The 23,468-nt window shown below is 55.4% G+C and overlaps 13 non-coding genes across 13 annotated transcripts; all 13 read right to left on the bottom strand.

The window, feature by feature from the left end:
- Positions 1-93: 93 nt before the first annotated feature.
- LOC138511810 (U6 spliceosomal RNA) lies at positions 94-200 on the bottom strand. Its single transcript, XR_011280705.1, has one exon. It is a non-coding gene; the product is annotated as a U6 spliceosomal RNA (small nuclear RNA).
- A 1,737-nt stretch (positions 201-1,937) lies between these two features.
- On the bottom strand, positions 1,938-2,044 carry LOC138511809 (U6 spliceosomal RNA). The gene has a single exon (XR_011280704.1). It is a non-coding gene; the product is annotated as a U6 spliceosomal RNA (small nuclear RNA).
- A 1,739-nt stretch (positions 2,045-3,783) lies between these two features.
- LOC138511808 (U6 spliceosomal RNA) lies at positions 3,784-3,890 on the bottom strand. Its single transcript, XR_011280703.1, has one exon. It is a non-coding gene; the product is annotated as a U6 spliceosomal RNA (small nuclear RNA).
- A 1,744-nt stretch (positions 3,891-5,634) lies between these two features.
- On the bottom strand, positions 5,635-5,741 carry LOC138511806 (U6 spliceosomal RNA). The gene has a single exon (XR_011280702.1). It is a non-coding gene; the product is annotated as a U6 spliceosomal RNA (small nuclear RNA).
- Positions 5,742-7,479: 1,738 nt separating this feature from the next.
- On the bottom strand, positions 7,480-7,586 carry LOC138511805 (U6 spliceosomal RNA). The gene has a single exon (XR_011280701.1). It is a non-coding gene; the product is annotated as a U6 spliceosomal RNA (small nuclear RNA).
- Positions 7,587-9,328: 1,742 nt separating this feature from the next.
- LOC138511804 (U6 spliceosomal RNA) lies at positions 9,329-9,435 on the bottom strand. Its single transcript, XR_011280700.1, has one exon. It is a non-coding gene; the product is annotated as a U6 spliceosomal RNA (small nuclear RNA).
- Positions 9,436-11,178: 1,743 nt separating this feature from the next.
- Positions 11,179-11,285, bottom strand: LOC138511803 (U6 spliceosomal RNA). Its single transcript, XR_011280699.1, has one exon. It is a non-coding gene; the product is annotated as a U6 spliceosomal RNA (small nuclear RNA).
- A 1,746-nt stretch (positions 11,286-13,031) lies between these two features.
- Positions 13,032-13,138, bottom strand: LOC138511802 (U6 spliceosomal RNA). The gene has a single exon (XR_011280698.1). It is a non-coding gene; the product is annotated as a U6 spliceosomal RNA (small nuclear RNA).
- A 1,725-nt stretch (positions 13,139-14,863) lies between these two features.
- LOC138511801 (U6 spliceosomal RNA) lies at positions 14,864-14,970 on the bottom strand. The gene has a single exon (XR_011280697.1). It is a non-coding gene; the product is annotated as a U6 spliceosomal RNA (small nuclear RNA).
- A 1,732-nt stretch (positions 14,971-16,702) lies between these two features.
- Positions 16,703-16,809, bottom strand: LOC138511800 (U6 spliceosomal RNA). The gene has a single exon (XR_011280696.1). It is a non-coding gene; the product is annotated as a U6 spliceosomal RNA (small nuclear RNA).
- Positions 16,810-18,550: 1,741 nt separating this feature from the next.
- Positions 18,551-18,657, bottom strand: LOC138512334 (U6 spliceosomal RNA). The gene has a single exon (XR_011281180.1). It is a non-coding gene; the product is annotated as a U6 spliceosomal RNA (small nuclear RNA).
- Positions 18,658-20,395: 1,738 nt separating this feature from the next.
- Positions 20,396-20,502, bottom strand: LOC138511799 (U6 spliceosomal RNA). Its single transcript, XR_011280695.1, has one exon. It is a non-coding gene; the product is annotated as a U6 spliceosomal RNA (small nuclear RNA).
- A 1,750-nt stretch (positions 20,503-22,252) lies between these two features.
- Positions 22,253-22,359, bottom strand: LOC138511798 (U6 spliceosomal RNA). Its single transcript, XR_011280694.1, has one exon. It is a non-coding gene; the product is annotated as a U6 spliceosomal RNA (small nuclear RNA).
- Between the last annotated feature and the right edge of the window lie 1,109 nt (positions 22,360-23,468).

Here is a 23,468-nt window from a genome sequence, read left to right as displayed (position 1 = left end):
GCAGCGAGCAAGCACAAGACGAGCACGGGAGCGGGGCGGGGCCCCTTTTATTCTGTCAATAAAAGGTATTTCTCTCCTGGCACGCACGTGTCTAAAAATATGGAACGCTTCACGAATTTGCGTGTCATCCTTGCGCAGGGGCCATGCTAATCTTCTCTGTATCGTTCCAATTTTAGTATATGTGCTGCCGAAGCGAGCACACACTTGGGGCTGAACTGGCCAGTGTATAAAAGCCACCGCATCGGCTGCCTTTTGACCTAGGTTGACTTGTTATGCTCTAACTTTGGCAAAAAACTGTTTGGTTCTGGGGCCGGTATGGAACCAAGAGGCAAAGACCAACGACCCAAGCTTCCTCGCTGCTGGTTTGGCCCAAAAGGAACGGTTCCGTGTGCTTGGCTATTGCAATGCAGGAAGAAAGGATCATGGTCCAGGCTGCATGCAAAGTGGCACCTCCCGTCATAATGCCTGGGTGATGGGTGCTGTGTGTCTGGACGCATCACAATAGTCCCACAAGCCAGAGAAAAGCCAGAGGGCCTGTGAGGGTTTGCTTGGGGGGGGGCCCTGTTGAGTTCCAGGATAGGCAAGGTGAGGCAGCGGCCTAGTGCGCGGACCCCCGAGAGCCCCGGATTGCTGCTGCCCCCGCCTTCAAGCCAGAGATGCATTTTCAAACCAATGTAAGTTTACGTTTGGCTGCTGGCTTCAGCGACGGTGGCTTCAAAGTCCCGCCGGGTCTGCTTTCCTTTGGTAGGGCCAGGAAGCCTCTTACAACAGGTATTGGCTGCCTGTCGCCTGCTTTTATCAACTGTGCCAGGACGTGAGCCTTGTGTGTTACAAAATCAGGACAGCAGGCATTGCAGCGGCTCCTGTTTCAGAAAGGCACCTTGAAGAACAGCACTAGGAGCTAAGGGAGGGCACCAGGGGTATGGGGGCCAGTGGTGCAATGGATAAGGCGCCTGACTAGGAGTCAGAAGGTTGTGGGTTCCACTGCCATCCGGCTGGGCTCCCAACTCTGTGCTTTGTTTCTTTGAATTACATTTAAATTCTCTTGGCCTTCACTGCTCGCAATAGACTTTTGATTTTATGTGGGGCGGGCCCGGTTGCACAGCAAGGAAACACCAGGCGCCATCTCGAAGCACCGCCAGTAGGGGTCCCTCCAGACCGCCCCAACAAGCAGCAGATGATTTCTATGCATGTGTGCGTCCTGTCCTTCAATGGGTGGGGGTTGGCTTGTGTTGGACACAGTCCCAGGGCAGCCCTTCACGTCCCTGATCGGCCAGAGACCTCTCTGTGAGCGCCGCAGGCGAGCCTTCTCGGGACCTCAGCAACTGAGGGGCACATTTCCAAATGAGGGAGACATTTCCAGAAAGCGCACCAGGGAACGGCTCGGCCTCTGCTTCGTGGCCTAACCCAGCCTGGTCCTTCTCCAACCATCTGGGAGCTGTCCAAAAGCCGGTGGGCCTGGGGGAATGGGCTCCCAGCAGGCCCTGGCTGACTGATGATTTGCATACACACAGACACACGCACGCACGCACGCACACTCTCTCTCGTGCTATCTGCTGCCTTTCAGACCCTGCCACCCCTCGCTTGCTTTCAAAGAATGACACTGAGCAAAGAATGCACAAGTGGGTAAAGAGATCACACACCTAGAGGCAGCCAGCTCTCATGAAGAGTAGGGCCTAGAAGCAGTGAAGCTTGAGGGGCTGTGCGCTCTTTGCCATGAGCCCCTAGAGGCGGGTCATATAGAAAGCGCTATATAGAAATGAGCAGCCAGCAGAGGACAAGGCAGCCGCTCTCGGTGCAGCACAGCACAGAGAGGATCAAGAGAAACGGGAAGGGCTTCCGCGGCAGCGAGCAAGCACAAGACGAGCACGGGAGCGGGGCGGGGCCCCTTTTATTCTGTCAATAAAAGGTATTTCTCTCCTGGCACGCACGTGTCTAAAAATATGGAACGCTTCACGAATTTGCGTGTCATCCTTGCGCAGGGGCCATGCTAATCTTCTCTGTATCGTTCCAATTTTAGTATATGTGCTGCCGAAGCGAGCACACACTTGGGGCTGAACTGGCCAGTGTATAAAAGCCACCGCATCGGCTGCCTTTTGACCTAGGTTGACTTGTTATGCTCTAACTTTGGCAAGAAACTGTTTGGTTCTGGGGCCGGTATGGAACCAAGAGGCAAAGACCAACGACCCAAGCTTCCTCGCTGCTGGTTTGGCCCAAAAGGAACGGTTCCGTGTGCTTGGCTATTGCAATGCAGGAAGAAAGGATCATGGTCCAGGCTGCATGCAAAGTGGCACCTCCCGTCATAATGCCTGGGTGATGGGTGCTGTGTGTCTGGACGCATCACAATAGTCCCACAAGCCAGAGAAAAGCCAGAGGGCCTGTGAGGGTTTGCTTGGGGGGGGCCCTGTTGAGTTCCAGGATAGGCAAGGTGAGGCAGCGGCCTAGTGCGCGGACCCCCGAGAGCCCCGGATTGCTGCTGCCCCCGCCTTCAAGCCAGAGATGCATTTTCAAACCAATGTAAGTTTACGTTTGGCTGCTGGCTTCAGCGACGGTGGCTTCAAAGTCCCGCCGGGTCTGCTTCCCTTTGGTAGGGCCAGGAAGCCTCTTACAACAGGTATTGGCTGCCTGTCGCCTGCTTTTATCAACTGTGCCAGGACGTGAGCCTTGTGTGTTACAAAATCAGGACAGCAGGCATTGCAGCGGCTCCTGTTTCAGAAAGGCACCTTGAAGAACAGCACTAGGAGCTAAGGGAGGGCACCAGGGGTATGGGGGCCAGTGGTGCAATGGATAAGGCGCCTGACTAGGAGTCAGAAGGTTGTGGGTTCCACTGCCATCCGGCTGGGCTCCCAACTCTGTGCTTTGTTTCTTTGAATTACATTTAAATTCTCTTGGCCTTCACTGCTCGCAATAGACTTTTGATTTTATGTGGGGCGGGCCCGGTTGCACAGCAAGGAAACACCAGGCGCCATCTCGAAGCACCACCAGTAGGGGTCCCTCCAGACCGCCCCAACAAGCAGCAGATGATTTCTATGCATGTGTGCGTCCTGTCCTTCAATGGGTGGGGGTTGGCTTGTGTTGGACACAGTCCCAGGGCAGCCCTTCACGTCCCTGATCGGCCAGAGACCTCTCTGTGAGCGCCGCAGGCGAGCCTTCTCGGGACCTCAGCAACTGAGGGGCACATTTCCAAATGAGGGAGACATTTCCAGAAAGCGCACCAGGGAACGGCTCAGCCTCTGCTCCGTGGCCTAACCCAGCCTGGTCCTTCTCCAACCATCTGGGAGCTGTCCAAAAGCCGGTGGGCCTGGCGGAATGGGCTCCCAGCAGGCCCTGGCTGACTGCTGATTTGCATACACACAGACACACGCACGCACGCACGCACACTCTCTCGTGCTATCTGCTGCCTTTCAGACCCTGCCACCCCTCGCTTGCTTTCAAAGAATGACACTGAGCAAAGAATGCACAAGTGGGTAAAGAGATCACACACCTAGAGGCAGCCAGCTCTCATGAAGAGTAGGGCCTAGAAGCAGTGAAGCTTGAGGGGCTGTGCGCTCTTTGCCATGAGCCCCTAGAGGCGGGTCATATAGAAAGCGCTATATAGAAATGAGCAGCCAGCAGAGGACAAGGCAGCCGCTCTCGGTGCAGCACAGCACAGCACAGAGAGGATCAAGAGAAACGGGAAGGGCTTCCGCGGCAGCGAGCAAGCACAAGACGAGCACGGGAGCGGGGCGGGGCCCCTTTTATTCTGTCAATAAAAGGTATTTCTCTCCTGGCACGCACGTGTCTAAAAATATGGAACGCTTCACGAATTTGCGTGTCATCCTTGCGCAGGGGCCATGCTAATCTTCTCTGTATCGTTCCAATTTTAGTATATGTGCTGCCGAAGCGAGCACACACTTGGGGCTGAACTGGCCAGTGTATAAAAGCCAGCGCATCGGCTGCCTTTTGACCTAGGTTGACTTGTTATGCTCTAACTTTGGCAAGAAACTGTTTGGTTCTGGGGCCGGTATGGAACCAAGAGGCAAAGACCAACGACCCAAGCTTCCTCGCTGCTGGTTTGGCCCAAAAGGAACGGTTCCGTGTGCTTGGCTATTGCAATGTAGGAAGAAAGGATCATGGTCCAGGCTGCATGCAAAGTGGCACCTCCCGTCATAATGCCTGGGTGATGGGTGCTGTGTGTCTGGACGCATCACAATAGTCCCACAAGCCAGAGAAAAGCCAGAGGGCCTGTGAGGGTTTGCTTGGGGGGGGCCCTGTTGAGTTCCAGGATAGGCAAGGTGAGGCAGCGGCCTAGTGCGCGGACCCCCGAGAGCCCCGGATTGCTGCTGCCCCCGCCTTCAAGCCAGAGATGCATTTTCAAACCAATGTAAGTTTACGTTTGGCTGCTGGCTTCAGCGACGGTGGCTTCAAAGTCCCGCCGGGTCTGCTTCCCTTTGGTAGGGCCAGGAAGCCTCTTACAACAGGTATTGGCTGCCTGTCGCCTGCTTTTATCAACTGTGCCAGGACGTGAGCCTTGTGTGTTACAAAATCAGGACAGCAGGCATTGCAGCGGCTCCTGTTTCAGAAAGGCACCTTGAAGAACAGCACTAGGAGCTAAGGGAGGGCACCAGGGGTATGGGGGCCAGTGGTGCAATGGATAAGGCGCCTGACTAGGAGTCAGAAGGTTGTGGGTTCCACTGCCATCCGGCTGGGCTCCCAACTCTGTGCTTTGTTTCTTTGAATTACATTTAAATTCTCTTGGCCTTCTCTGCTCGCAATAGACTTTTGATTTTATGTGGGGCGGGCCCGGTTGCACAGCAAGGAAACACCAGGCGCCATCTCGAAGCACCACCAGTAGGGGTCCCTCCAGACCGCCCCAACAAGCAGCAGATGATTTCTATGCATGTGTGCGTCCTGTCCTTCAATGGGTGGGGGTTGGCTTGTGTTGGACACAGTCCCAGGGCAGCCCTTCACGTCCCTGATCGGCCACGATCGGCCAGAGACCTCTCTGGTGAGCGCCGCAGGCGAGCCTTCTCGGGACCTCAGCAACTGAGGGGCACATTTCCAAATGAGGGAGACATTTCCAGAAAGCGCACCAGGGAACGGCTCGGCCTCTGCTCCGTGGCCCAACCCAGCCTGGTCCTTCTCCAACCATCTGGGAGCTGTCCAAAAGCCGGTGGGCCTGGCGGAATGGGCTCCCAGCAGGCCCTGGGTGACTGGTGATTTGCATACACACAGACACACGCACGCACGCACACTCTCTCTCGTGCTATCTGCTGCCTTTCAGACCCTGCCACCCCTCGCTTGCTTTAAAGGAGCAGTTGGCGAATGACACTGAGCAAAGAATGCACAAGTGGGTAAAGAGATCACACACCTAGAGGCAGCCAGCTCTCATGAAGAGTAGGGCCTAGAAGCAGTGAAGCTTGAGGGGCTGTGCGCTCTTTGCCATGAGCCCCTAGAGGCTGATCATATAGAAAGCGCTATATAGAAATGAGCAGCCAGCAGAGGACAAGGCAGCCGCTCTCGGTGCAGCACAGAGAGGATCAAGAGAAACGGGAAGGGCTTCCGCGGCAGCGAGCAAGCACAAGACGAGCACGGGAGCGGGGCCCCTTTTATTCTGTCAATAAAAGGTATTTCTCTCCTGGCACGCACGTGTCTAAAAATATGGAACGCTTCACGAATTTGCGTGTCATCCTTGCGCAGGGGCCATGCTAATCTTCTCTGTATCGTTCCAATTTTAGTATATGTGCTGCCGAAGCGAGCACACACTTGGGGCTGAACTGGCCAGTGTATAAAAGCCACCGCATCGGCTGCCTTTTGACCTAGGTTGACTTGTTATGCTCTAACTTTGGCAAAAAACTGTTTGGTTCTGGGGCCGGTATGGAACCAAGAGGCAAAGACCAACGACCCAAGCTTCCTCGCTGCTGGTTTGGCCCAAAAGGAACGGTTCCGTGTGCTTGGCTATTGCAATGCAGGAAGAAAGGATCATGGTCCAGGCTGCATGCAAAGTGGCACCTCCCGTCATAATGCCTGGGTGATGGGTGCTGTGTGTCTGGACGCATCACAATAGTCCCACAAGCCAGAGAAAAGCCAGAGGGCCTGTGAGGGTTTGCTTGGGGGGGGCCCTGTTGAGTTCCAGGATAGGCAAGGTGAGGCAGCGGCCTAGTGCGCGGACCCCCGAGAGCCCCGGATTGCTGCTGCCCCCGCCTTCAAGCCAGAGATGCATTTTCAAACCAATGTAAGTTTACGTTTGGCTGCTGGCTTCAGCGACGGTGGCTTCAAAGTCCCGCCGGGTCTGCTTTCCTTTGGTAGGGCCAGGAAGCCTCTTACAACAGGTATTGGCTGCCTGTCGCCTGCTTTTATCAACTGTGCCAGGACGTGAGCCTTGTGTGTTACAAAATCAGGACAGCAGGCATTGCAGCGGCTCCTGTTTCAGAAAGGCACCTTGAAGAACAGCACTAGGAGCTAACGGAGGGCACCAGGGGTATGGGGGCCAGTGGTGCAATGGATAAGGCGCCTGACTAGGAGTCAGAAGGTTGTGGGTTCCACTGCCATCCGGCTGGGCTCCCAACTCTGTGCTTTGTTTCTTTGAATTACATTTAAATTCTCTTGGCCTTCACTGCTCGCAATAGACTTTTGATTTTATGTGGGGCGGGCCCGGTTGCACAGCAAGGAAACACCAGGCGCCATCTCGAAGCACCACCAGTAGGGGTCCCTCCAGACCGCCCCAACAAGCAGCAGATGATTTCTATGCATGTGTGCGTCCTGTCCTTCAATGGGTGGGGGTTGGCTTGTGTTGGACACAGTCCCAGGGCAGCCCTTCACGTCCCTGATCGGCCAGAGACCTCTCTGTGAGCGCCGCAGGCGAGCCTTCTCGGGACCTCAGCAACTGAGGGGCACAATTCCAAATGAGGGAGACATTTCCAGAAAGCGCACCAGGGAACGGCTCAACCTCTGCTCCGTGGCCTAACCCAGCCTGGTCCTTCTCCAAGCATCTGGGAGCTGTCCAAAAGCCGGTGGGCCTGGCGGAATGGGCTCCCAGCAGGCCCTGGCTGACTGGTGATTTGCATACACACAGACACACGCACGCACGCACACTCTCTCTCGTGCTGTCTGCTGCCTTTCAGACCCTGCCACCCCTCGCTTGCTTTAAAGGAGCAGTTGGCGAATGACACTGAGCAAAGAATGCACAAGTGGGTAAAGAGATCACACACCTAGAGGCAGCCAGCTCTCATGAAGAGTAGGGCCTAGAAGCAGTGAAGCTTGAGGGGCTGTGCGCTCTTTGCCATGAGCCCCTAGAGGCGGGTCATATAGAAAGCGCTATATAGAAATGAGCAGCCAGCAGAGGACAAGGCAGCCGCTCTCGGTGCAGCACAGCACAGAGAGGATCAAGAGAAACGGGAAGGGCTTCCGCGGCAGCGAGCAAGCACAAGACCAGCACGGGAGCGGGGCCCCTTTTATTCTGTCAATAAAAGGTATTTCTCTCCTGGCACGCACGTGTCTAAAAATATGGAACGCTTCACGAATTTGCGTGTCATCCTTGCGCAGGGGCCATGCTAATCTTCTCTGTATCGTTCCAATTTTAGTATATGTGCTGCCGAAGCGAGCACACACTTGGGGCTGAACTGGCCAGTGTATAAAAGCCACCGCATCGGCTGCCTTTTGACCTAGGTTGACTTGTTATGCTCTAACTTTGGCAAGAAACTGTTTGGTTCTGGGGCCGGTATGGAACCAAGAGGCAAAGACCAACGACCCAAGCTTCCTCGCTGCTGGTTTGGCCCAAAAGGAACGGTTCCGTGTGCTTGGCTATTGCAATGTAGGAAGAAAGGATCATGGTCCAGGCTGCATGCAAAGTGGCACCTCCCGTCATAATGCCTGGGTGATGGGTGCTGTGTGTCTGGACGCATCACAATAGTCCCACAAGCCAGAGAAAAGCCAGAGGGCCTGTGAGGGTTTGCTTGGGGGGGGCCCTGTTGAGTTCCAGGATAGGCAAGGTGAGGCAGCGGCCTAGTGCGCGGACCCCCGAGAGCCCCGGATTGCTGCTGCCCCCGCCTTCAAGCCAGAGATGCATTTTCAAACCAATGTAAGTTTACGTTTGGCTGCTGGCTTCAGCGACGGTGGCTTCAAAGTCCCGCCGGGTCTGCTTCCCTTTGGTAGGGCCAGGAAGCCTCTTACAACAGGTATTGGCTGCCTGTCGCCTGCTTTTATGAACTGTGCCAGGACGTGAGCCTTGTGTGTTACAAAATCAGGACAGCAGGCATTGCAGCGGCTCCTGTTTCAGAAAGGCACCTTGAAGAACAGCACTAGGAGCTAAGGGAGGGCACCAGGGGTATGGGGGCCAGTGGTGCAATGGATAAGGCGCCTGACTAGGAGTCAGAAGGTTGTGGGTTCCACTGCCATCCGGCTGGGCTCCCAACTCTGTGCTTTGTTTCTTTGAATTACATTTAAATTCTCTTGGCCTTCTCTGCTCGCAATAGACTTTTGATTTTATGTGGGGCGGGCCCGGTTGCACAGCAAGGAAACACCAGGCGCCATCTCGAAGCACCACCAGTAGGGGTCCCTCCAGACCGCCCCAACAAGCAGCAGATGATTTCTATGCATGTGTGCGTCCTGTCCTTCAATGGGTGGGGGTTGGCTTGTGTTGGACACAGTCCCAGGGCAGCCCTTCACGTCCCTGATCGGCCACGATCGGCCAGAGACCTCTCTGTGAGCGCCGCAGGCGAGCCTTCTCGGGACCTCAGCAACTGAGGGGCACATTTCCAAATGAGGGAGACATTTCCAGAAAGCGCACCAGGGAACGGCTCAACCTCTGCTCCGTGGCCTAACCCAGCCTGGTCCTTCTCCAAGCATCTGGGAGCTGTCCAAAAGCCGGTGGGCCTGGCGGAATGGGCTCCCAGCAGGCCCTGGCTGACTGGTGATTTGCATACACACAGACACACGCACGCACGCACACTCTCTCTCGTGCTATCTGCTGCCTTTCAGACCCTGCCACCCCTCGCTTGCTTTCAAAGAATGACACTGAGCAAAGAATGCACAAGTGGGTAAAGAGATCACACACCTAGAGGCAGCCAGCTCTCATGAAGAGTAGGGCCTAGAAGCAGTGAAGCTTGAGGGGCTGTGCGCTCTTTGCCATGAGCCCCTAGAGGCGGGTCATATAGAAAGCGCTATATAGAAATGAGCAGCCAGCAGAGGACAAGGCAGCCGCTCTCGGTGCAGCACAGCACAGAGAGGATCAAGAGAAACGGGAAGGGCTTCCGCGGCAGCGAGCAAGCACAAGACGAGCACGGGAGCGGGGCGGGGCCCCTTTTATTCTGTCAATAAAAGGTATTTCTCTCCTGGCACGCACGTGTCTAAAAATATGGAACGCTTCACGAATTTGCGTGTCATCCTTGCGCAGGGGCCATGCTAATCTTCTCTGTATCGTTCCAATTTTAGTATATGTGCTGCCGAAGCGAGCACACACTTGGGGCTGAACTGGCCAGTGTATAAAAGCCACCGCATCGGCTGCCTTTTGACCTAGGTTGACTTGTTATGCTCTAACTTTGGCAAGAAACTGTTTGGTTCTGGGGCCGGTATGGAACCAAGAGGCAAAGACCAACGACCCAAGCTTCCTCGCTGCTGGTTTGGCCCAAAAGGAACGGTTCCGTGTGCTTGGCTATTGCAATGCAGGAAGAAAGGATCATGGTCCAGGCTGCATGCAAAGTGGCACCTCCCGTCATAATGCCTGGGTGATGGGTGCTGTGTGTCTGGACGCATCACAATAGTCCCACAAGCCAGAGAAAAGCCAGAGGGCCTGTGAGGGTTTGCTTGGGGGGGGCCCTGTTGAGTTCCAGGATAGGCAAGGTGAGGCAGCGGCCTAGTGCGCGGACCCCCGAGAGCCCCGGATTGCTGCTGCCCCCGCCTTCAAGCCAGAGATGCATTTTCAAACCAATGTAAGTTTACGTTTGGCTGCTGGCTTCAGCGACGGTGGCTTCAAAGTCCCGCCGGGTCTGCTTCCCTTTGGTAGGGCCAGGAAGCCTCTTACAACAGGTATTGGCTGCCTGTCGCCTGCTTTTATCAACTGTGCCAGGACGTGAGCCTTGTGTGTTACAAAATCAGGACAGCAGGCATTGCAGCGGCTCCTGTTTCAGAAAGGCACCTTGAAGAACAGCACTAGGAGCTAAGGGAGGGCACCAGGGGTATGGGGGCCAGTGGTGCAATGGATAAGGCGCCTGACTAGGAGTCAGAAGGTTGTGGGTTCCACTGCCATCCGGCTGGGCTCCCAACTCTGTGCTTTGTTTCTTTGAATTACATTTAAATTCTCTTGGCCTTCTCTGCTCGCAATAGACTTTTGATTTTATGTGGGGCGGGCCCGGTTGCACAGCAAGGAAACACCAGGCGCCATCTGGAAGCACCACCAGTAGGGGTCCCTCCAGACCGCCCCAACAAGCAGCAGATGATTTCTATGCATGTGTGCGTCCTGTCCTTCAATGGGTGGGGGTTGGCTTGTGTTGGACACAGTCCCAGGGCAGCCCTTCACGTCCCTGATCGGCCAGAGACCTCTCTGTGAGCGCCGCAGGCGAGCCTTCTCGGGACCTCAGCAACTGAGGGGCACATTTCCAAATGAGGGAGACATTTCCAGAAAGCGCACCAGGGAACGGCTCGGCCTCTGCTCCGTGGCCTAACCCAGCCTGGTCCTTCTCCAACCATCTGGGAGCTGTCCAAAAGCCGGTGGGCCTGGCGGAATGGGCTCCCAGCAGGCCCTGGCTGACTGGTGATTTGCATACACACAGACACACGCACGCACGCACACTCTCTCTCGTGCTATCTGCTGCCTTTCAGACCCTGCCACCCCTCGCTTGCTTTAAAGGAGCAGTTGGCGAATGACACTGAGCAAAGAATGCACAAGTGGGTAAAGAGATCACACACCTAGAGGCAGCCAGCTCTCATGAAGAGTAGGGCCTAGAAGCAGTGAAGCTTGAGGGGCTGTGCGCTCTTTGCCATGAGCCCCTAGAGGCGGGTCATATAGAAAGCGCTATATAGAAATGAGCAGCCAGCAGAGGACAAGGCAGCCGCTCTCGGTGCAGCACAGCACAGAGAGGATCAAGAGAAACGGGAAGGGCTTCCGCGGCAGCGAGCAAGCACAAGACGAGCACGGGAGCGGGGCGGGGCCCCTTTTATTCTGTCAATAAAAGGTATTTCTCTCCTGGCACGCACGTGTCTAAAAATATGGAACGCTTCACGAATTTGCGTGTCATCCTTGCGCAGGGGCCATGCTAATCTTCTCTGTATCGTTCCAATTTTAGTATATGTGCTGCCGAAGCGAGCACACACTTGGGGCTGAACTGGCCAGTGTATAAAAGCCACCGCATCGGCTGCCTTTTGACCTAGGTTGACTTGTTATGCTCTAACTTTGGCAAAAAACTGTTTGGTTCTGGGGCCGGTATGGAACCAAGAGGCAAAGACCAACGACCCAAGCTTCCTCGCTGCTGGTTTGGCCCAAAAGGAACGGTTCCGTGTGCTTGGCTATTGCAATGCAGGAAGAAAGGATCATGGTCCAGGCTGCATGCAAAGTGGCACCTCCCGTCATAATGCCTGGGTGATGGGTGCTGTGTGTCTGGACGCATCACAATAGTCCCACAAGCCAGAGAAAAGCCAGAGGGCCTGTGAGGGTTTGCTTGGGGGGGGGCCCTGTTGAGTTCCAGGATAGGCAAGGTGAGGCAGCGGCCTAGTGCGCGGACCCCCGAGAGCCCCGGATTGCTGCTGCCCCCGCCTTCAAGCCAGAGATGCATTTTCAAACCAATGTAAGTTTACGTTTGGCTGCTGGCTTCAGCGACGGTGGCTTCAAAGTCCCGCCGGGTCTGCTTTCCTTTGGTAGGGCCAGGAAGCCTCTTACAACAGGTATTGGCTGCCTGTCGCCTGCTTTTATCAACTGTGCCAGGACGTGAGCCTTGTGTGTTACAAAATCAGGACAGCAGGCATTGCAGCGGCTCCTGTTTCAGAAAGGCACCTTGAAGAACAGCACTAGGAGCTAAGGGAGGGCACCAGGGGTATGGGGGCCAGTGGTGCAATGGATAAGGCGCCTGACTAGGAGTCAGAAGGTTGTGTGGGTTCCACTGCCATCCGGCTGGGCTCCCAACTCTGTGCTTTGTTTCTTTGAATTACATTTAAATTCTCTTGGCCTTCACTGCTCGCAATAGACTTTTGATTTTATGTGGGGCGGGCCCGGTTGCACAGCAAGGAAACACCAGGCGCCATCTCGAAGCACCGCCAGTAGGGGTCCCTCCAGAAGGCCCCAACAAGCAGCAGATGATTTCTATGCATGTGTGCGTCCTGTCCTTCAATGGGTGGGGGTTGGCTTGTGTTGGACACAGTCCCAGGGCAGCCCTTCACGTCCCTGATCGGCCAGAGACCTCTCTGTGAGCGCCGCAGGCGAGCCTTCTCGGGACCTCAGCAACTGAGGGGCACATTTCCAAATGAGGGAGACATTTCCAGAAAGCGCACCAGGGAACGGCTCGGCCTCTGCTCCGTGGCCTAACCCAGCCTGGTCCTTCTCCAACCATCTGGGAGCTGTCCAAAAGCCGGTGGGCCTGGCGGAATGGGCTCCCAGCAGGCCCTGGCTGACTGGTGATTTGCATACACACAGACACACGCACGCACGCACACTCTCTCTCGTGCTGTCTGCTGCCTTTCAGACCCTGCCACCCCTCGCTTGCTTTAAAGGAGCAGTTGGCGAATGACACTGAGCAAAGAATGCACAAGTGGGTAAAGAGATCACACACCTAGAGGCAGCCAGCTCTCATGAAGAGTAGGGCCTAGAAGCAGTGAAGCTTGAGGGGCTGTGCGCTCTTTGCCATGAGCCCCTAGAGGCGGGTCATATAGAAAGCGCTATATAGAAATGAGCAGCCAGCAGAGGACAAGGCAGCCGCTCTCGGTGCAGCACAGCACAGAGAGGATCAAGAGAAACGGGAAGGGCTTCCGCGGCAGCGAGCAAGCACAAGACGAGCACGGGAGCGGGGCGGGGCCCCTTTTATTCTGTCAATAAAAGGTATTTCTCTCCTGGCACGCACGTGTCTAAAAATATGGAACGCTTCACGAATTTGCGTGTCATCCTTGCGCAGGGGCCATGCTAATCTTCTCTGTATCGTTCCAATTTTAGTATATGTGCTGCCGAAGCGAGCACACACTTGGGGCTGAACTGGCCAGTGTATAAAAGCCAGCGCATCGGCTGCCTTTTGACCTAGGTTGACTTGTTATGCTCTAACTTTGGCAAGAAACTGTTTGGTTCTGGGGCCGGGATGAAAGCAAGAGGCAAAGACCAACGACCCAAGCTTCCTCGCTGCTGGTTTGGCCCAAAAGGAAAGGTTCCGTGTGCTTGGCTATTGCAATGCAGGAAGAAAGGATCATGGTCCAGGCTGCATGCAAAGTGGCACCTCCCGTCATAATGCCTGGGTGATGGGTGCTGTGTGCCTGGACGCATCACAATAGTCCCACAAGCCAGAGAAAAGCCAGAGGGTCTGTGAGGGTTTGCTTGGGGGGGGCCCTGTTGAGTTCCAGGATAGGCAAGGTGAGGCAGCGGCCTAGTGCGCGGACCCCCGAGAGCCCCGGATTGCTGCTGCCCCCGCCTTCAAGCCAGAGATGCATTTTCAAACCGATGTAAGTTTACGTTTGGCTGCTGGCTTCAGCGACGGTGGCTTCAAAGTCCCGCCGGGTCTGCTTTCCTTTGGTAGGGCCAGGAAGCCTCTTACAACAGGTATTGGCTGCCTGTCGCCTGCTTTTATCAACTGTGCCAGGACGTGAGCCTTGTGTGTTACAAAATCAGGACAGCAGGCATTGCAGTGGCTCCTGCTTCAGAAAGGCACCTTGAAGAACAGCACTAGGAGCTAAGGGAGGGCACCAGGGGTATGGGGGCCACTGGTGCAATGGATAGGAGTCAGAAGGTTGTGGGTTCCACTGCCATCCGGCTGGGCTCCCAACTCTGTGCTTTGTTTCTTTGAATTACATTTAAATTCTCTTGGCCTTCTCTGCTCGCAATAGACTTTTGATTTTATGTGGGGCGGGCCCGGTTGCACAGCAAGGAAACACCAGGCGCCATCTGGAAGCACCACCAGTAGGGGTCCCTCCAGACCGCCCCAACACGCAGCAGATGATTTCTATGCATGCGTGCGTCCTGTCCTTCAATGGGTGGGGGTTGGCTTGTGTTGGACACAGTCCCAGGGCAGCCCTTCACGTCCCTGATCGGCCAGAGACCTCTCTGTGAGCGCCGCAGGCGAGCCTTCTCGGGACCTCAGCAACTGAGGGGCACATTTCCAAATGAGGGAGACATTTCCAGAAAGCGCACCAGGGAACGGCTCGGCCTCTGCTCCGTGGCCTAACCCAGCCTGGTCCTTCTCCAAGCATCTGGGAGCTGTCCAAAAGCCGGTGGGCCTGGCGGAATGGGCTCCCAGCAGGCCCTGGCTGACTGGTGATTTGCATACACACAGACACACGCACGCACGCACACTCTCTCTCGTGCTATCTGCTGCCTTTCAGACCCTGCCACCCCTCGCTTGCTTTAAAGGAGCAGTTGGCGAATGACACTGAGCAAAGAATGCACAAGTGGGTAAAGAGATCACACACCTAGAGGCAGCCAGCTCTCATGAAGAGTAGGGCCTAGAAGCAGTGAAGCTTGAGGGGCTGTGCGCTCTTTGCCATGAGCCCCTAGAGGCGGGTCATATAGAAAGCGCTATATAGAAATGAGCAGCCAGCAGAGGACAAGGCAGCCGCTCTCGGTGCAGCACAGCACAGAGAGGCTCAAGAGAAACGGGAAGGGCTTCCGCGGCAGCGAGCAAGCACAAGACCAGCACGGGAGCGGGGCCCCTTTTATTCTGTCAATAAAAGGTATTTCTCTCCTGGCACGCACGTGTCTAAAAATATGGAACGCTTCACGAATTTGCGTGTCATCCTTGCGCAGGGGCCATGCTAATCTTCTCTGTATCGTTCCAATTTTAGTATATGTGCTGCCGAAGCGAGCACACACTTGGGGCTGAACTGGCCAGTGTATAAAAGCCAGCGCATCGGCTGCCTTTTGACCTAGGTTGACTTGTTATGCTCTAACTTTGGCAAGAAACTGTTTGGTTCTGGGGCCGGTATGGAACCAAGAGGCAAAGACCAACGACCCAAGCTTCCTCGCTGCTGGTTTGGCCCAAAAGGAAAGGTTCCGTGTGCTTGGCTATTGCAATGCAGGAAGAAAGGATCATGGTCCAGGCTGCATGCAAAGTGGCACCTCCTGTCATAATGCCTGGGTGATGGGTGCTGTGTGCCTGGACGCATCACAATAGTCCCACAAGCCAGAGAAAAGCCAGAGGGCCTGTGAGGGTTTGCTTGGGGGGGGGCCCTGTTGAGTTCCAGGATAAGGCAAGGTGAGGCAGCGGCCTAGTGCGCGGACCCTCGAGAGCCCCGGATTGCTGCTGCCCCCGCCTTCAAGCAAGAGATGCATTTTCAAACCGATGTAAGTTTACGTTTGGCTGCTGGCTTCAGCGACGGTGGCTTCAAAGTCCCGCCGGGTCTGCTTCCCTTTGGTAGGGCCAGGAAGCCTCTTACAACAGGTATTGGCTGCCTGTCGCCTGCTTTTATCAACTGTGCCAGGACGTGAGCCTTGTGTGTTACAAAATCAGGACAGCAGGCATTGCAGCGGCTCCTGCTTCAGAAAGGCACCTTGAAGAACAGCACTAGGAGCTAAGGGAGGGCACCAGGGGTATGGGGGCCAGTGGTGCAATGGATAGGAGTCAGAAGGTTGTGGGTTCCACTGCCATCCGGCTGGGCTCCCAACTCTGTGCTTTGTTTCTTTGAATTACATTTAAATTCTCTTGGCCTTCACTGCTCGCAATAGACTTTTGATTTTATGTGGGGCGGGCCCGGTTGCACAGCAAGGAAACACCAGGCGCCATCTGGAAGCACCACCAGTAGGGGTCCCTCCAGACCGCCCCAACACGCAGCAGATGATTTCTATGCATGCGTGCGTCCTGTCCTTCAATGGGTGGGGGTTGGCTTGTGTTGGACACAGTCCCAGGGCAGCCCTTCACGTCCCTGATCGGCCAGAGACCTCTCTGTGAGCGCCGCAGGCGAGCCTTCTCGGGACCTCAGCAACTGAGGGGCACATTTCCAAATGAGGGAGACATTTCCAGAAAGCGCACCAGGGAACGGCTCAGCCTCTGCTTCGTGGCCTAACCCAGCCTGGTCCTTCTCCAACCATCTGGGAGCTGTCCAAAAGCCGGTGGGCCTGGCGGAATGGGCTCCCAGCAGGCCCTGGCTGACTGGTGATTTGCATACACACAGACACACGCACGCACGCACACTCTCTCTCGTGCTATCTGCTGCCTTTCAGACCCTGCCACCCCTCGCTTGCTTTAAAGGAGCAGTTGGCGAATGACACTGAGCAAAGAATGCACAAGTGGGTAAAGAGATCACACACCTAGAGGCAGCCAGCTCTCATGAAGAGTAGGGCCTAGAAGCAGTGAAGCTTGAGGGGCTGTGCGCTCTTTGCCATGAGCCCCTAGAGGCGGGTCATATAGAAAGCGCTATATAGAAATGAGCAGCCAGCAGAGGACAAGGCAGCCGCTCTCGGTGCAGCACAGCACAGAGAGGATCAAGAGAAACGGGAAGGGCTTCCGCGGCAGCGAGCAAGCACAAGACGAGCACGGGAGCGGGGCGGGGCCCCTTTTATTCTGTCAATAAAAGGTATTTCTCTCCTGGCACGCACGTGTCTAAAAATATGGAACGCTTCACGAATTTGCGTGTCATCCTTGCGCAGGGGCCATGCTAATCTTCTCTGTATCGTTCCAATTTTAGTATATGTGCTGCCGAAGCGAGCACACACTTGGGGCTGAACTGGCCAGTGTATAAAACCAGCGCATCGGCTGCCTTTTGACCTAGGTTGACTTGTTATGCTCTAACTTTGGCAAGAAACTGTTTGGTTCTGGGGCCGGTATGGAACCAAGAGGCAAAGACCAACGACCCAAGCTTCCTCGCTGCTGGTTTGGCCCAAAAGGAAAGGTTCCGTGTGCTTGGCTATTGCAATGCAGGAAGAAAGGATCATGGTCCAGGCTGCATGCAAAGTGGCACCTCCTGTCATAATGCCTGGGTGATGGGTGCTGTGTGCCTGGACGCATCACAATAGTCCCACAAGCCAGAGAAAAGCCAGAGGGCCTGTGAGGGTTTGCTTGGGGGGGGGCCCTGTTGAGTTCCAGGATAAGGCAAGGTGAGGCAGCGGCCTAGTGCGCGGACCCCCGAGAGCCCCGGATTGCTGCTGCCCCCGCCTTCAAGCAAGAGATGCATTTTCAAACCGATGTAAGTTTACGTTTGGCTGCTGGCTTCAGCGACGGTGGCTTCAAAGTCCCGCCGGGTCTGCTTTCCTTTGGTAGGGCCAGGAAGCCTCTTACAACAGGTATTGGCTGCCTGTCGCCTGCTTTTATCAACTGTGCCAGGACGTGAGCCTTGTGTGTTACAAAATCAGGACAGCAGGCATTGCAGCGGCTCCTGCTTCAGAAAGGCACCTTGAAGAACAGCACTAGGAGCTAAGGGAGGGCACCAGGGGTATGGGGGCCAGTGGTGCAATGGATAGGAGTCAGAAGGTTGTGGGTTCCACTGCCATCCGGCTGGGCTCCCAACTCTGTGCTTTGTTTCTTTGAATTACATTTAAATTCCCTTGGCCTTCACTGCTCGCAATAGACTTTTGATTTTATGTGGGGCGGGCCCGGTTGCACAGCAAGGAAACACCAGGCGCCATCTGGAAGCACCACCAGTAGGGGTCCCTCCAGACCGCCCCAACACGCAGCAGATGATTTCTATGCATGTGTGCGTCCAGTCCTTCAATGGGTGGGGGTTGGCTTGTGTTGGACACAGTCCCAGGGCAGCCCTTCACGTCCCTGATCGGCCACGATCGGCCAGAGACCTCTCTGTGAGCGCCGCAGGCGAGCCTTCTCGGGACCTCAGCAACTGAGGGGCACATTTCCAAATGAGGGAGACATTTCCAGAAAGCGCACCAGGGAACGGCTCGGCCTCTGCTCCGTGGCCTAACCCAGCCTGGTCCTTCTCCAACCATCTGGGAGCTGTCCAAAAGCCGGTGGGCCTGGCGGAATGGGCTCCCAGCAGGCCCTGGCTGACTGGTGATTTGCATACACACAGACACACGCACGCACGCACACTCTCTCTCGTGCTATCTGCTGCCTTTCAGACCCTGCCACCCCTCGCTTGCTTTAAAGGAGCAGTTGGCGAATGACACTGAGCAAAGAATGCACAAGTGGGTAAAGAGATCACACACCTAGAGGCAGCCAGCTCTCATGAAGAGTAGGGCCTAGAAGCAGTGAAGCTTGAGGGGCTGTGCGCTCTTTGCCATGAGCCCCTAGAGGCGGGTCATATAGAAAGCGCTATATAGAAATGAGCAGCCAGCAGAGGACAAGGCAGCCGCTCTCGGTGCAGCACAGCACAGAGAGGATCAAGAGAAACGGGAAGGGCTTCCGCGGCAGCGAGCAAGCACAAGACGAGCACGGGAGCGGGGCGGGGCCCCTTTTATTCTGTCAATAAAAGGTATTTCTCTCCTGGCACGCACGTGTCTAAAAACATGGAACGCTTCACGAATTTGCGTGTCATCCTTGCGCAGGGGCCATGCTAATCTTCTCTGTATCGTTCCAATTTTAGTATATGTGCTGCCGAAGCGAGCACACACTTGGGGCTGAACTGGCCAGTGTATAAAAGCCAGCGCATCGGCTGCCTCTTGACCTAGGTTGACTTGTTATGCTCTAACTTTGGCAAGAAACTGTTTGGTTCTGGGGCCGGTATGGAACCAAGAGGCAAAGACCAACGACCCAAGCTTCCTCGCTGCTGGTTTGGCCCAAAAGGAACGGTTCCGTGTGCTTGGCTATTGCAATGCAGGAAGAAAGGATCATGGTCCAGGCTGCATGCAAAGTGGCACCTCCCGTCATAATGCCTGGGTGATGGGTGCTGTGTGTCTGGACGCATCACAATAGTCCCACAAGCCAGAGAAAAGCCAGAGGGCCTGTGAGGGTTTGCTTGGGGGGGGCCCTGTTGAGTTCCAGGATAGGCAAGGTGAGGCAGCGGCCTAGTGCGCGGACCCCCGAGAGCCCCGGATTGCTGCTGCCCCCGCCTTCAAGCCAGAGATGCATTTTCAAACCAATGTAAGTTTACGTTTGGCTGCTGGCTTCAGCGACGGTGGCTTCAAAGTCCCGCCGGGTCTGCTTTCCTTTGGTAGGGCCAGGAAGCCTCTTACAACAGGTATTGGCTGCCTGTCGCCTGCTTTTATCAACTGTGCCAGGACGTGAGCCTTGTGTGTTACAAAATCAGGACAGCAGGCATTGCAGCGGCTCCTGTTTCAGAAAGGCACCTTGAAGAACAGCACTAGGAGCTAAGGGAGGGCACCAGGGGTATGGGGGCCAGTGGTGCAATGGATAAGGCGCCTGACTAGGAGTCAGAAGGTTGTGGGTTCCACTGCCATCCGGCTGGGCTCCCAACTCTATGCTTTGTTTCTTTGAATTACATTTAAATTCTCTTGGCCTTCACTGCTCGCAATAGACTTTTGATTTTATGTGGGGCGGGCCCGGTTGCACAGCAAGGAAACACCAGGCGCCATCTCGAAGCACCACCAGTAGGGGTCCCTCCAGACCGCCCCAACAAGCAGCAGATGATTTCTATGCATGTGTGCGTCCTGTCCTTCAATGGGTGGGGGTTGGCTTGTGTTGGACACAGTCCCAGGGCAGCCCTTCACGTCCCTGATCGGCCAGAGACCTCTCTGTGAGCGCCGCAGGCGAGCCTTCTCGGGACCTCAGCAACTGAGGGGCACATTTCCAAATGAGGGAGACATTTCCAGAAAGCGCACCAGGGAACGGCTCGGCCTCTGCTCCGTGGCCTAACCCAGCCTGGTCCTTCTCCAAGCATCTGGGAGCTGTCCAAAAGCCGGTGGGCCTGGCGGAATGGGCTCCCAGCAGGCCCTGGCTGACTGGTGATTTGCATACACACAGACACACGCACGCACGCACACTCTCTCTCGTGCTATCTGCTGCCTTTCAGACCCTGCCACCCCTCGCTTGCTTTAAAGGAGCAGTTGGCGAATGACACTGAGCAAAGAATGCACAAGTGGGTAAAGAGATCACACACCTAGAGGCAGCCAGCTCTCATGAAGAGTAGGGCCTAGAAGCAGTGAAGCTTGAGGGGCTGTGCGCTCTTTGCCATGAGCCCCTAGAGGCGGGTCATATAGAAAGCGCTATATAGAAATGAGCAGCCAGCAGAGGACAAGGCAGCCGCTCTCGGTGCAGCACAGCACAGAGAGGATCAAGAGAAACGGGAAGGGCTTCCGCGGCAGCGAGCAAGCACAAGACGAGCACGGGAGCGGGGCCCCTTTTATTCTGTCAATAAAAGGTATTTCTCTCCTGGCACGCACGTGTCTAAAAATATGGAACGCTTCACGAATTTGCGTGTCATCCTTGCGCAGGGGCCATGCTAATCTTCTCTGTATCGTTCCAATTTTAGTATATGTGCTGCCGAAGCGAGCACACACTTGGGGCTGAACTGGCCAGTGTATAAAACCAGCGCATCGGCTGCCTTTTGACCTAGGTTGACTTGTTATGCTCCAACTTTGGCAAGAAACTGTTTGGTTCTGGGGCCGGTATGGAACCAAGAGGCAAAGACCAACGACCCAAGCTTCCTCGCTGCTGGTTTGGCCCAAAAGGAAAGGTTCCGTGTGCTTGGCTATTGCAATGCAGGAAGAAAGGATCATGGTCCAGGCTGCATGCAAAGTGGCACCTCCTGTCATAATGCCTGGGTGATGGGTGCTGTGTGCCTGGACGCATCACAATAGTCCCACAAGCCAGAGAAAAGCCAGAGGGCCTGTGAGGGTTTGCTTGGGGGGGGCCCTGTTGAGTTCCAGGATAAGGCAAGGTGAGGCAGCGGCCTAGTGCGCGGACCCCCGAGAGCCCCGGATTGCTGCTGCCCCCGCCTTCAAGCAAGAGATGCATTTTCAAACCGATGTAAGTTTACGTTTGGCTGCTGGCTTCAGCGACGGTGGCTTCAAAGTCCCGCCGGGTCTGCTTCCCTTTGGTAGGGCCAGGAAGCCTCTTACAACAGGTATTGGCTGCCTGTCGCCTGCTTTTATCAACTGTGCCAGGACGTGAGCCTTGTGTGTTACAAAATCAGGACAGCAGGCATTGCAGCGGCTCCTGCTTCAGAAAGGCACCTTGAAGAACAGCACTAGGAGCTAAGGGAGGGCACCAGGGGTATGGGGGCCAGTGGTGCAATGGATAGGAGTCAGAAGGTTGTGGGTTCCACTGCCATCCGGCTGGGCTCCCAACTCTGTGCTTTGTTTCTTTGAATTACATTTAAATTCTCTTGGCCTTCTCTGCTCGCAATAGACTTTTGATTTTATGTGGGGCGGGCCCAGTTGCACAGCAAGGAAACACCAGCGCCATCTGGAAGCACCACCAGTAGGGGTCCCTCCAGACCGCCCCAACACGCAGCAGATGATTTCTATGCATGTGTGCGTCCAGTCCTTCAATGGGTGGGGGTTGGCTTGTGTTGGACACAGTCCCAGGGCAGCCCTTCACGTCCCTGATCGGCCACGATCGGCCAGAGACCTCTCTGTGAGCGCCGCAGGCGAGCCTTCTCGGGACCTCAGCAACTGAGGGGCACATTTCCAAATGAGGGAGACATTTCCAGAAAGCGCACCAGGGAACGGCTCGGCCTCTGCTCCGTGGCCTAACCCAGCCTGGTCCTTCTCCAACCATCTGGGAGCTGTCCAAAAGCCGGTGGGCCTGGCGGAATGGGCTCCCAGCAGGCCCTGGCTGACTGGTGATTTGCATACACACAGACACACGCACGCACGCACGCACGCACACTCTCTCTCGTGCTATCTGCTGCCTTTCAGACCCTGCCACCCCTCTCTTGCTTTAAAGGAGCAGTTGGCGAATGACACTGAGCAAAGAATGCACAAGTGGGTAAAGAGATCACACACCTAGAGGCAGCCAGCTCTCATGAAGAGTAGGGCCTAGAAGCAGTGAAGCTTGAGGGGCTGTGCGCTCTTTGCCATGAGCCCCTAGAGGCGGGTCATATAGAAAGCGCTATATAGAAATGAGCAGCCAGCAGAGGACAAGGCAGCCGCTCTCGGTGCAGCACAGCACAGAGAGGATCAAGAGAAACGGGAAGGGCTTCCGCGGCAGCGAGCAAGCAAGCAAGCACAAGACCAGCACGGGAGCGGGGCCCCTTTTATTCTGTCAATAAAAGGTATTTCTCTCCTGGCACGCACGTGTCTAAAAATATGGAACGCTTCACGAATTTGCGTGTCATCCTTGCGCAGGGGCCATGCTAATCTTCTCTGTATCGTTCCAATTTTAGTATATGTGCTGCCGAAGCGAGCACACACTTGGGGCTGAACTGGCCAGTGTATAAAAGCCAGCGCATCGGCTGCCTTTTGACCTAGGTTGACTTGTTATGCTCTAACTTTGGCAAGAAACTGTTTGGTTCTGGGGCCGGTATGGAACCAAGAGGCAAAGACCAACGACCCAAGCTTCCTCGCTGCTGGTTTGGCCCAAAAGGAAAGGTTCCGTGTGCTTGGCTATTGCAATGCAGGAAGAAAGGATCATGGTCCAGGCTGCATGCAAAGTGGCACCTCCCGTCATAATGCCTGGGTGATGGGTGCTGTGTGCCTGGACGCATCACAATAGTCCCACAAGCCAGAGAAAAGCCAGAGGGCCTGTGAGGGTTTGCTTGGGGGGGGCCCTGTTGAGTTCCAGGATAAGGCAAGGTGAGGCAGCGGCCTAGTGCGCGGACCCCCGAGAGCCCCGGATTGCTGCTGCCCCCGCCTTCAAGCCAGAGATGCATTTTCAAACCGATGTAAGTTTACGTTTGGCTGCTGGCTTCAGCGACGGTGGCTTCAAAGTCCCGCCGGGTCTGCTTTCCTTTGGTAGGGCCAGGAAGCCTCTTACAACAGGTATTGGCTGCCTGTCGCCTGCTTTTATCAACTGTGCCAGGACGTGAGCCTTGTGTGTTACAAAATCAGGACAGCAGGCATTGCAGCGGCTCCTGCTTCAGAAAGGCACCTTGAAGAACAGCACTAGGAGCTAACGGAGGGCACCATGAAGAACAGCACTAGGAGCTAACGGAGGGCACCAGAGGTATGGGGGCCAGTGGTGCAATGGATAAGGCGCCTGACTAGGAGTCAGAAGGTTGTGGGTTCCACTGCCATCCGGCTGGGCTCCCAACTCTGTGCTTTGTTTCTTTGAATTACATTTAAATTCCCTTGGCCTTCACTGCTCGCAATAGACTTTTGATTTTATGTGGGGCGGGCCCGGTTGCACAGCAAGGAAACACCAGGCGCCATCTTGAAGCACCACCAGTAGGGGTCCCTCCAGAAGGCCCCAACAAGCAGCAGATGATTTCTATGCATGTGTGCGTCCTGTCCTTCAATGGGTGGGGGTTGGCTTGTGTTGGACACAGTCCCAGGGCAGCCCTTCACGTCCCTGATCGGC

This window comes from Ambystoma mexicanum, chromosome 6p (genome assembly GCF_040938575.1).
Source record: "Ambystoma mexicanum isolate Mex_15411 chromosome 6p, UKY_AmexF1_1, whole genome shotgun sequence".
NCBI classification, from domain to species: Eukaryota; Metazoa; Chordata; class Amphibia; order Caudata; family Ambystomatidae; genus Ambystoma; species Ambystoma mexicanum.
Note: the sequence above shows the minus strand (reverse complement) of the source record. Positions and strands in the feature narration are given on the sequence as shown.